The sequence below is a fragment of the Terrapene carolina genome, unplaced genomic scaffold (genome assembly GCF_002925995.2).
Source record: "Terrapene carolina triunguis isolate 2854851 unplaced genomic scaffold, T_m_triunguis-2.0 Scaffold613, whole genome shotgun sequence".
In the NCBI taxonomy this organism is placed as follows: domain Eukaryota; kingdom Metazoa; phylum Chordata; order Testudines; family Emydidae; genus Terrapene; species Terrapene triunguis.
In genome coordinates, this window is record NW_020664964.1 from 6,937,891 (window position 1) to 6,950,292 (window position 12,402).

Genomic DNA, 12,402 nt, shown 5'->3' on the forward strand with positions numbered 1-12,402 from the left:
TGCAGTGACAGTCAAAAAAACTAACAGAACGTTGGGAATCATTAGAAAAGGGATAGATAAGACAGAAAATTTTATATTGCCTCTATATAAATCCATGGTATGCCCACATCTTGACTACTGTGTGCAGATGTGGTCACCCCATCTCAAAAAAGATATATTGGAATTGGAAAAGGTACACAGAGAAGGGTAACAAAAATTAGGAGTATGGAACAGCTTCCCCATATGAGGAGAGATTAATAAGACTGGGACTTTTCAGTTTGGAAAAGAGATGACTAAGGGGGCGATATGATTGAGGTCTATAAAATCATGACTGGTGTGGAGAAAGTAAATACGGAAGTGTTATTTACTCCTCATAACACAAGAATTAGGAGTCACCAAATGACATTAATAGGCAGCAGGTTTAAAACAAAAGAAAGTATTTCTTCACACAACACAGTCAACATGTGGAACTCTTTGCTAGAGGATGTTGTGAAGGCCAAGACTATAACAAGGTTCAAAAAAAAAAAAAAAAAACCTAGATAAGTTTATGGATAATAGGTCTATCGATGGCTATTAGTCAGGATAGGCCGGGATGAGGTTTGCCAGAAGCTGGGAATGGGTGACTGGATGCATCATTTGATGACTACCTGTTCAGTTCATTCCCTCTGACGCACCTCGCATTGGCCACTGTTGGAAGACAGGATACTGGGCTAGATAGACCTTTGGTCTGACCCAGTATGACCATTTTTACGTATGTTTCATTGAAAACCTCTTCCAACTCCATGCATGAAGCTGGAGGGAGGCTACTAGTGGAGTTCCTCAAAGATTGGGACCGGTCATATTTAACATTTTAATGAATGACTTTGGCACACAATGTGGGAGTGTGCTAGTAACATTTGTTGCTGGCACAAAGTTGGGAGGTATTGCTAATACAGAGGAGGATTGGAATATGACACACGAAGATCTGGATGAACTTGAAAACAGGAGTAATAGAAATGGGATGAAATTTAATAGTACAAAGTGCAAGGTCATGAATTTTTGCTATAAGATGGGGACATATCACTTGGAAGCTACAATCAATTGTGATGTGGCCATGAAAAAAGCTAATGCTATCCTAGGATGCTTCAGTCAAGGTATATCCAGCAGAGATAGGAAAGTGTTATTCCTATTAAACAAGGCACTAGTAAGCCCTCATCTGGAATACTGTGTGCAAATCATAGAATCATAGAAGATTAGGGTTGGAAGAGACCTCAGGAGGTCATCTAGTCCAACCTCAAAGCAGGACCAATCTGGTCTCCTGTGTTTAAGAAAGATGAATTCAAACTGGAACAGGTGCAGAGAAGGGCTACTAGGATGATCAGAGGAACAGAGAACCTACCTTATGAGGGGAGACTTAAGGAGCATGGCTTGTTTAACCTAACAAAATGAAGGCTGGGAGGAGATATGATTGCTCTCTCTCAATACATCAGAGGGATAAATACCAGGGAGAGAGAGGAGTTAAAAAATTAAGTTAAGGGCCAATATTGGCAGAAGAACAGATGGATATAAACTAGCCATCAATAAGTTTATACTTGACTTTAGACAAAGATTTCTAACCATCAGAGGAGTGAAGTTCTGGAACAGCTTTCCAAGGGGACTAGTAGGGGCAAAAAACCTAACTTGTTTTAAGAGTGAGCTTGATAAGTTTATGGAGGGGATGGTATGATGAGATTGCCTACAGTGGTATATGGCTCATCCACAACTGCTATTGGAAAATATCTCCAGTGGCTAGAAATGGGACACTAGATGGGGAGGGCTCTGAGTTACTATAGAGAATACTTTCCCAGATGTCTGGCTGGTGGGTCTTGCCCAAATGCTCAGGTCTAACTGATTGCCATATTTGGGGTCAGGAAGGAATTTTCCCCCGGGTCAGATTGGCAGAGACCCTGGGGGATTTTCACCTTTCTCTGCTGCATGGGGCATGGGTCAAAGAGCCGAGGAGGTGGGACAGGAGCACTGAGATTGGATAAAGAGCCCAGGGAAGGAAATTGTGACTGGGGACACAATTGCTGGTTTGAACTAGTGTAAATGGTGGAGTGTCTGTAACTTGAAGTCTTTAAATCAAGCTTTGAGGACTTCAGTAACTCAGCCAGAGGTTATGGGTCTTTTTCAGGAGTGGGCGGGTCAGATTCTGTAGCCTGCAATGTGCAGGAGGTCAGATTAGCTCATGAGGTCCCTTCTGCACTTAAAAGTCTGAGTCTATATTTTGGAATAGGAAATTTGGCAACAGGATCACCCCAGTCTGAGGGATGGACCTTTTGTCATCAGTCAAAATCTGTGCAAATTTTGCCAAGTTAAAGGCCTGTATGCATTGAGCATGCTCCATCCCCTCACAGCTCCTATGTGCTGATTGGATTGTGCAAACACCATTCCCATAGAGTGACTGAACATGGTCCATCGTAGGGCCGCTGAGACTGAACCAGATTTTCCCTGTTTTTTCTCCTCCTGGAGGGGTGGAGGGTCACTGTGGTACAAGGCACTAGAAGATAGAACAGGAAGAGTCTTTCCTGTGTTCTCAGTGCTGTCTGCTTGTGCTCATCCAGCATGAAGGTAAAGAAAAGAGAGCAGCAGATGTGAGCAGAGGGGGAAAAAAAGGACAAAGGGTCTATAACTACTAGAATATACCTCCAGAACCTGATGCTGTCAGCAAATATATCTGAAATCCACTAGCGAAGTATGTCTCGTCCACAAAGCTGTGATAACCTATTGCTGCTACTAGTTACTCTGATAGCTCAAGTGGTAGAGGTCTATGCTGCAGATCTAAAAAGTCTGGTTCTGTTGATGATCCGTGTCAATATGCTGCCACAAAATGAAATTTCTGTTTGCTTTTTCAAAAACTTTGGCGGGGGTGAGAGGGAGTGTTAAGTATAACTTCCTACATTAAAAGAATGTTAAGGTAACAAACTGAAGTATTCAAAAGTTAGGAACTTTGCCTGTGCAATCTTAATTCAGCCCCCTTGTGTATGTATTAAGTCTAATTAAGACATGATCACATACAATTTTTTCCACAAGACCCTGCATCGATCAGTGCACAGAATGGACAGTGCTCAGAGAATGAATCGGGGTTGTGTAGAGGAGACTTGTCTGTAGGATCCATTCTTTAGTTGTTGCAGAAGTTTGAAGGTGTGTAGCAAATGAAGCAAGGGATAGGAAGAGAAACAACGGTCTCATGCCTTGTCCTTGACTCAGTCCTTTCTTTTTTCCTACCCCTGGCTACATCCCAGTTCTGTTCTCCTCACAGAACCAATCCCAGTCTCAACTCCTCAGGTTTCTCATTCCGGTCTCCATGCCCGGCCATTCCCAAATCTTCCCCTTCCCCCTCAGTTCCCAGTCTCCAGTATCTTTGACTAGCCACTTCCAGTTCCCCACCCCCCAGACCCTCATCAAATCTGAGTTTCTGTCAAACTTTGCCATCCCCACTGCTTCATTTCCTGTCCCCAGTCACAATTTCCTTCCCTGGGCTCTTTATCCAATCTCAGTGCTCCTGTCCCACCTCCTTGGCTCTTTGACCCAGTCCCCCCACCAACTCATTTTAGCCCACGAAAGCTTATGCCCAAATAAATGTGTTAGTCTCCAAGGTGCCACAAGTATTCCTCGTTCTTTTATCTGATCTCAGTCTCCCTCCACCTATGGGGCCCCAATACCTCTCCATTTCTTTCCACAGATCCCAGTCCTGGTATCTTTGCCCAGCCAGTCCCAGTGTCCACCCCCCCCCCCCTTTCCACCTCCAGTCCCAGTCTACTTGCCCAGCCAATCTGTCTCCACATCCACCCTAACTCCATCTTCCCTCTTCAGTCCCAGTTTCTGCTCCCCTCCACCCCCCCAGGGGCTTCTTGTCCTAACGTTCTACTCCCATCTTTCCCTCCCCCTCCTCCCCCCCCATCAGGCTCTTATCCCCTCTGCATTCAGATCAAGCAGATTTCTCCATCATGCTGTCTAGGTTTAGCAGGAGGTGAAAGACCAAAGGAGAGAGAGGCTCCCTGCTCTAAATTCAGGTGACCAGACCAGGCACAGTCCACAGCAGCCCATATTGTTTCCTGCAGCAAATAAACTGCACTCTGCACACAACTCTTCCAACTGCTTTCCGGTGTGCTTAATGTGCTTCTCTGCTCATCCTGCCTTTTCTGCTCTTCTTTTCCCTTACCTGAAATATACAAACTGAATCCAACAAACAGTAACCTTTTCTGTTTCCAACCTTCACCCTCTTTAATCATTCTGCAACTAGTTTATAAGTGCTGGGAGTGCATTCTTTGGCTAGCTGGAAACTGGGGTACAGATCCTGCTACTACCCCACTGTGAAGGAGCTTGGGGCATCAAAGATTGTGAGTCGCCTTGTTACCCCGTCTACAGCATGAGAGAGTCTTACTGTGCCTAGCTGGCTGTCATCTCCCTAATACCACCAGTCTTTCAGCCAGTCAAGCTCTCTCTTCTAGGCTATGCCAACCCTGTCTTCCCCTGGTAGGTTAACAATTGGTGCACCCCAGTCCCCGAGAACCTTTGAGGCATTCCCCTGTAATAGTAAGAAAGGATACAGCCGTGGGTAGGAGAATGGACATAAGGAGGAAGGGTAGTGTAGATACCGGTCTCTAGGTGATACTGGCGGTAGAATGTCTGGGCCTAATCAGGTAAAGAATGTGAACGAAGCCAAACAGCAAAAATTAAGATGTTTGTACACCAATGCGAGGAGCCTCGGTAACAAAATGGAGGAACTAGAGTTACTGGTGCAGGAAGTGAAACCAGATATTATAGGGAAAACAGAAACATGGTGGAATAGTAGTCATGACTGGAGTACAGGTATTGAAGGGTATGTGCTGTTTAGAAAAGACAGAAATAAAGGCAAAGGTAGTGGAGTAGCATTGTATATCAATGACGAGGTAGACTGTAAAGAAATAAGACGTGATGGAATGGATAAGACAGAGTCTGTCTGGGCAAAAATCACTTTGGGGAAAAAAAAGCTACTAGAGCCTCCCCTGGGATAGTGCTTGGATTGTGCTATAGACCATCGGGATCTGATTTGGATATGGATAGAGACCTCTTTAATGTTTTTAATTAAGTAAATACTAATGGGAATTGTGTGATCATGGGAGACTTTAACTTCCCAGATATAGACTGGAGGACAAGTGCTAGTAATAATAATAGGGCTCAGATTTTCCTGGATGCGATAGCTGATGGATTCCTTCACCAAGTAGTTGCTGAACCAACAAGAGGGGATGCCATTTTAGATTTGGTTTTGGTGAGTAGTGAGGAACTCATAGAAGAAATAGTTGTCGGGGACAACCTTGGTTTGAGCGATCATGAGCTAATTCAGTTCAAACTAAATGGAAGGATAAACAAAAACAGATCTGTGACTAGGGTTTTTGATTTCAAAAGGGCTAACTTAAAAAAATTAAGGAAATTAGTTAGGGAAGTGGATTGGACTGAAGAACTTGTGGATCTAAAGGCGGAGGAGGCCTGAAATTATTTCAAGTCAAAGTTGCAGAAACTATCAGAAGCCTGCATCCCAGGAAAGGGGACAAAATTCATAGGCAGGAGTTGTAGACCAAGCTGGATGAGCAAGCATCTCAGAGAGGTGATTAAGAAAAAGCAGAAAGCCTACAAGGAGTGGAAGATGGGAGTGATCAGCAAGGAAAGCTACCTTATTGAGGTCAGAACATGTAGGGATAAAGTGAGAAAGGCCAAAAGCCATGTAGAGTTGGACCTTGCAAAGGGAATTAAAACCAATAGTAAAAGGTTCTATAGCCATATAAATAAAAAGAAAACAAAGAAAGAAGATGTGGGACTGCTAAACACTGAGGATGGAGTGGAGGTTAAGGATAATCTAGGCATGGCCCAATATCTAAAAAAATACTTTGCCTCTGTCTTTAATGAGGCTAATGAGGAGCTTAGGGATAATGGTAGGATGACAAATGGGAATGAGGATATGGAGGTAGATACTGTATTACCACATCCGAGGTAGAAGCCAAACTCGAACAGCTTAATGGGACTAAATCGGGGGGCCCAGATAATCTTCATCCAAGAATATTAAAGGAACTGGCACATAAAATTGCAAGCCCATTAGCAAGAATTTTTAATGAATCTGTAAACTCAGGAGTTGTATCGTATGACTGGAGAATTGCTAACATAGTTCCTATTTTTAAGAAAGGGAAAAAATGTGATCCAGGTAACTACAGGCCTGTTAGTTTGACATCTGTAGTATGCAAGGTCTTGGAAAAAATTTTGAAGGAGAAAGTAGTTAAGGACATTGAGGTCAATGGTAATTGGGACAAAATACAACATGGTTTTACAAAAGGTAGATCGTGCCAAACCAACCTGATCTCCTTCTTTGAGAAGGTAACAGATTTCTTAGACAAAGGAAACGCAGTGGATCTAATTTACCTCGATTTCAGTAAGGCATTTGATATGGTTCCACATGGGGAATTATTAGTTAAATTGGAAAAGATGGGGATCAATATGAAAATTGAAAGATGGGTAAGGAACTGGTTAAAGGGGAGACTACAACGGGTCTTACTGAAAGGTGAACTGTCAGGCTGGAGAGAGGTTACTAGTGGAGTTCCTCAGGGATCGGTTTTGGGACCAATCTTATTTAATCTTTTTATTACTGACCTTGGCACAAAAAGTGGGAATGTGCTAATAAAGTTTGCTGGTGACACAAAGCTGGGAGGTATTGCCAGTACAGAGAAGGACCGGGATATCATACAGGAAGATCTGGATGACCTTGTAAACTGGAGTAATAATAATAGGATTAAATTTAATAGTGAAAAGTGCAAGGTCATGCATTTAGGGATTAATAACAAGAATTTCTGTTATAAGCTGGGGATGCATCAGTTGGAAGTAACAGAGGAGGAGAAGGACCTCAGCGTATTGGTTGATCACAAGATGACTATGAGCCGCCAATGTGATATGGCCATGAAAAAAGCTAATGTGGTTTTGGGATGCATCAGGCGAGGTATTTCCAGTAGAGCAATGGTTCCCAAACTTTAACAACTTGTGAACCCCTTTCACTAAAATGTCAAGTCTCGCGGACCCCCTCCTAAAAATGAATATTTCCAGGGATTTTCTCCTTTACCTGAGCATAAATTATAAAAGCAGTGGTCTTGGAAATATTACACACTATTTATTATTAATTATTATTTATCATGACAGTATTTTTATTACATTAAGAAAACAGCAACACTCTTCCAAGATCTCACTTTTGTAGCTTGTATCCAGGGCCAGTGCAACCACTAGGCCAACTAGGCGGCCGCCTAGGGCGCCTAGTGGTTGAGGGCGCCTAAAAGCCCGCTCAGGCGTGGAGGTGGAGTGAAGGTGAGCTGGGGCGGGGGGAGAGCCGCCCGCAGTAACAGGGAGGGGCGCACAGGGGAACCGCTCCCCGCCCCAGATCACCTCCACTCTGCCTCCTCCGCTGAGCACACAGCCCCCATTCTAATTCTCCTCCAATTGGTGCCACAAGCCTGGGAGGGGAGGAGAATTAGAGTGGCGCTGGCGTGCTCAGAGGAGGAGGTGGAGTGGAGGTGATCTGAGGCGGGCTCCCCGGGCGGGGTTAGCTGCCGCAGAGGGGGGGCGGCGGGCGGGGTTAGCTGCCGTGGAGGGGGGCTCCCCGGGCAGGGTTAGCTGCAGAGGGGGAGTAGCTGCTGCAGGGGGGGCTCCCTGGGCGGCGGGGCCACAGGGTCCCTAGGTGGAGGGGTGGCGGGCGGGGTTAGCTGCCGCGGCGGGCAGGGTTAGTTGCCACGGGGGGAAGCTCCTCTGGTGGGGGGGGAGTGGATGGGTGTGGTTAGCTGCCACGGGGGGGTGGGGTTAGCTGGGGGGGCGGGGGTGGCGCAAGGTGGAAGTTTTGCCTAGGGCGCGAAACTTCCTTGCACCAGCCCTGCTTGTATCACTTTGAATAAGCCTGTTATAAGACAAGGCTCCTATGTTTCATCATGGAGTATCAGATGTGAAACAACATGAAGGTATTTAAAAAGCCAACTCAAAGAGTTCCTCCTACACAAGCATTCAGGTCTTGAGCAGTCCTGGCAAACAATGCACGTTACAACAAAGCTTAAACTTGTTCTTTATAATAATTTTTAAAACAATACTAGCTGCCTATTTAATTTTAAAAACAGCAAAAAATATCCACCTCCCTTTCTTATAAGGAGTCTTGAAGTTGAAATCTCCTCAGTGTAATAGATATGCTTGCATTGATCTGCTCAGCTCTTGGAAGTCCAGGGGCTCCAGGCTGCTGGCCCCGTGCTGCCCGGGGTTCCTAGGGACAACTCTGTCTGCCATTAGGGAATTTTTTCCTGCGAACCCCCTGTAACATTTTGCGAACCCCAGTTTGGGAACCACTGCAGTAGAGATAAGGAGGTGTTAGTACCGTTATACAAGGCACTGGTGAGACCTCATCTGGAATACTGTGTGCAGTTCTGGTCTCCCATGTTTAAGAAGGATGAATTTAAACTGGAACAGGTACAGAGAAGGGCTACTAGGATGATCCGAGGAATGAAAAGCCTGTCTTATAAAAGGAGACTCAAAGAGCTTGGCTTGTTTAGCCTAACCAAAAGAAGGCTGAGGGGAGATATGATTGCTCTCTATAAATATATCAGAGGATAAATACCAGGGAGGGAAAGGAATTATTTAAGCTCAGTACCAATGTGGACACAAGAACAAATGGATATAAACTAGCCATCGGGAAGTTTAGACTTGAAATTAGACGAAGGTTTCTAACCATCAGAGGAGTGAAGTTCTGGTACAGCCTTCCAAGGGGAGCAGTGGGGACAAAAGACATATCTGGCTTCAAGACTAAGCTTGATAAGTCTATGGAGGGGATGGTATAATGGGATAGCCTAATTTTGGCAATTAATTGATCTTTGACTATTAGTGGTAAATATGCCCAATGGCCTGTGATGGGATGTTAGATGGGGTGGGATCTGAGTTACTACAGAGAATTCTTTCCTGTGTCTGGCTGGTGAGTCTTGCCTATATGCTTAGGGTTTAGCTGATTGCCATATTTGGGGTTGGGAAGGAATTTTTCTCCAGGGCAGATTGGCAGAGGCCTGGTGGAGTTTCGCCTTCCTCTGCAGCATGGGGCATTGGTCACTTGCTGGAGGATTCTCTGCACCTTGAAGTCTTTAAACCACGACTTGAGGACTTCAATAGCTCAGACATAGGTTAGGGGGTTGATACAGGAGTGGGTGGGTGAGATTCTGTGGCCTGCGTTGTGCAGGAGGTCAGATTAGACAATCATAATGGTCCCTTCTGACCTTAAAGTCTATGATTCTATCCATCCCCTGATACTGGTTACTGACAGAAATCCCAGATCATCTCCCCTCAGAGAGGTAATGTACCCCAATTTACCAGATTTACCTTAAACCATCGCTCCTGTAACATCACACAGCACTTGTCATAAACATAGAGATAAGAGTAGCATAAAATCCCTCCTGGGCAGCTGTACTGAATCGCTTTACCTGTAAGGGGTTAAGAAGCTCAAATAACCTAGTTGGCACCTGATCAGAAGGACCAATGAGGAAAGAAGTTACTTTCAAATCTGGGAGTAGGGAGGTTTTGTTTGTGTCTCTCTTTCTTTGTTCGCTCTCTGGATGGAGGGAGAGACCAAGCAGGAACAACATCTCCTGAAATTATACCTGGAATAATCCATCTAAAATTACAGAAATTGTAAGTAGGCAAGGAAATGCGTTAGTTTATCTTTTGTTTTAGCTTGTGAATTTTCCCTATGCTAAAGAGGTAGTTTTAGTAACTGTGAAGCTGAGTCCAGAGGGAAGTCCTCTGTGTTTTAAATCTTTTTATTTACCCTGTAAAGTTACCTTCCATCCTGATTTTGAAGGTGTGATTCTTTTACTTTTTCATTATAAATAAAGTTCTTCTTTTAAGAACCTGATTGATTTTCAGTGTCCTAAAGACAAAGGGTTGATCTGTGCTCACATTACTAACCAATTGGTTGGTATATTATTCTCAAGCCTCCCCAGGAAAGGGGGTGAAGAGACTTGGGGGGATATTTTGGGGGGATAGGGATTCCAAGTGACCCTGATTTTTTGTGTAAATCACTTGGTGGTGGCAGCAATACTATCCAAGGACAAGGAAAGGAATTTGTGCCTTGGGGAAGTTTTAACCTAAGCTGGTAGAAATAAGCTTAGGGGGTCTTTCATGCGGGTCCCCACATCTGTACCCTAGAGTTCAGAGTGGGGAGTGTTGTGGTCAAAGACCCCCACGCAGTCATTTTAGTTCAAAGACTCAAGCCTGAGGCCAGTTTATTGACATACATACCAGTGCACTGGGGTGCAGTCCGGAGACTAACACACCGAGCAGCAGCTCGCAGGCTGCTTTATTTCGTCAAACCGCAAGCAAAGTACAAACAATACGTCATGAGTTAAGAAACTGGGGTTGGGGTTAGTCATGAGTTGGTCATGACTTAAGAAACTGGGGTTGGGGTCAGCCCCCTTCTCCCCCCCGTACCTTCCTTATTAATTTTCCGAGAAGTGGTTTTCCCCAGGGGTGGTACTTGGCACCAGTTTGGGTACATTTCTCAAGACACGTTATTTTCCGGGGTCCTTTGGTTAAAGATTAAGGGGGGGGGGGTTCCATGGGACGCCTAAAGAGGATCTATGATTAGCTATTTTGCAGATAGCTGGAGTTGGAAAATGTTGCAAATAGCTGTAGCAGCAAGGATGATTAACTCTCTGCAAAGATAATTTCTTAATATAAGCGGATATTCTATTTCTTCGAGCGATTTCATAAACTTGCGGTTATTATATTGCTAAAGCAAGTTTTTACTGTAACTTCTAATATTATTCTGTATTTCTTTCTTCCCCCTTTTCCTCCCTCCTCTGTTCATTACCTTTCACCGAGTTTGGCAGAGAATTGTGTTGTTCAGGCTTTAGGCCTGCTCTACTCTGTGTAAAGGCCATCAGCATAACAGATCTCTGTTGGAGGGTTTATTTCGGGGCCCACAGATTCAAAGCTCTGGCTATCAAAAAGAAGGCCCCCCTGCTCTATTTCCCCACAGGAGGGAACCCTGACATTGTGGCAGCGGGGTGGGATCATTTTGAACCAGAAACACAGACCTCAGGATTTTAAAAGGACACTTTTTTTTTTGCCTGCTTGAAAACCAGAGTGTTTGTTTGTTTGTTTTTAGCTGAGAGCAGCTGGAGTTTTTTTTCTTTGCCTGAGGGCAGAGTAGTTAATTTCCTGCAAGAGAATTCACAAGCTTGGTTTTTTCTTTCTTTCTAGCTCTCGGGTTGGGCTAGGCTAAGCGGAGGAAGGCTAGGATGACGGAAAGTGAGGTCCAAAAGAAACTAGAATTAGCCAGATTAGAAGCTGAAGAGAAACAGAAAGAACATGAAAGACAAATGGCCTTAAAGCGCTTGGAGTTGGAAGTGGAGGAGAGGAAAGAGGCGAAACACTTGGAGATGGAATGGAGGTGAAACACTTGGAGATGGAATTAGAGCTGAAGCGCTTCGATCTGGAAAGGGCTAAACTGGGTCTACCAGATAACCCTAACAGTCCTTCTCCAGGTACCTGCTCCGCATTCCAAAAAATTCCCCACATACAAGGTAGGCGATGATACAGAGACCTTCTTAGAAAATTTTGGGCCTGCCTTGGGTACAGCATCTCTACAGACCAGTATATGGTGGAGCTGAGGCCGCAGCTCAGTGGACCCTTAGCAGAGGTAGCAGCTGAAATGCCTAAAGAACACATGAACAACTATGAACTTCTTTTAAAAAAAGGCCAGAATTAGAATGGGGATAACACCCAAACATGCCCGTCAGTGGTTCAGAGCCCTAAGGTGGAAACCAGACGTGGCATTTTCCCAATATGCCTACCACTTTGTAAAAAATTGGGATGCCTGGCTATCAGGAGCAAGTGTTAAATCTCTGGAAGATCTGTCTTTCCTAATGCAAATGGAGCAGTTCTTAGAGGGTGTTCCTGAGGAAATAGAAAGGTACATCCTAGATGGGAAGCCCAAAACTGTAATCGAGGCGGGGGAGATCGGAACCAAATGGGTGGAGGTGGCAAAAAAGAAAAAAGCTAGTAGCAGTTGGAGCGGATATCAGAAGGAGCAACCTGAAACAACACCCTACCACCGGGGGCAGCCCAAGGCCCCACCTACACCACAAGGAAAACCCCAGACACCTTATCGTCCCACCACACCATTCTCCCGCAACCCATCTCGCCCCAGTGACCAGTCAGTTGGGCAATGTTTTAAATGTAATGAGCTGGGGCATGTCAAGGCCAACTGTCCCAAGAACCCCAACAGATTACAGTTCATCACACCAAAGGTTCCCAGGCCCAGATGCCTCCCAGATACCCTCAGAGTGAAGGGAAACTGTGAGTGTGGGTGGGAAGAAGGTTATTGCATGGAGGGACACCGGAGCACAGGTGTCAGCTATC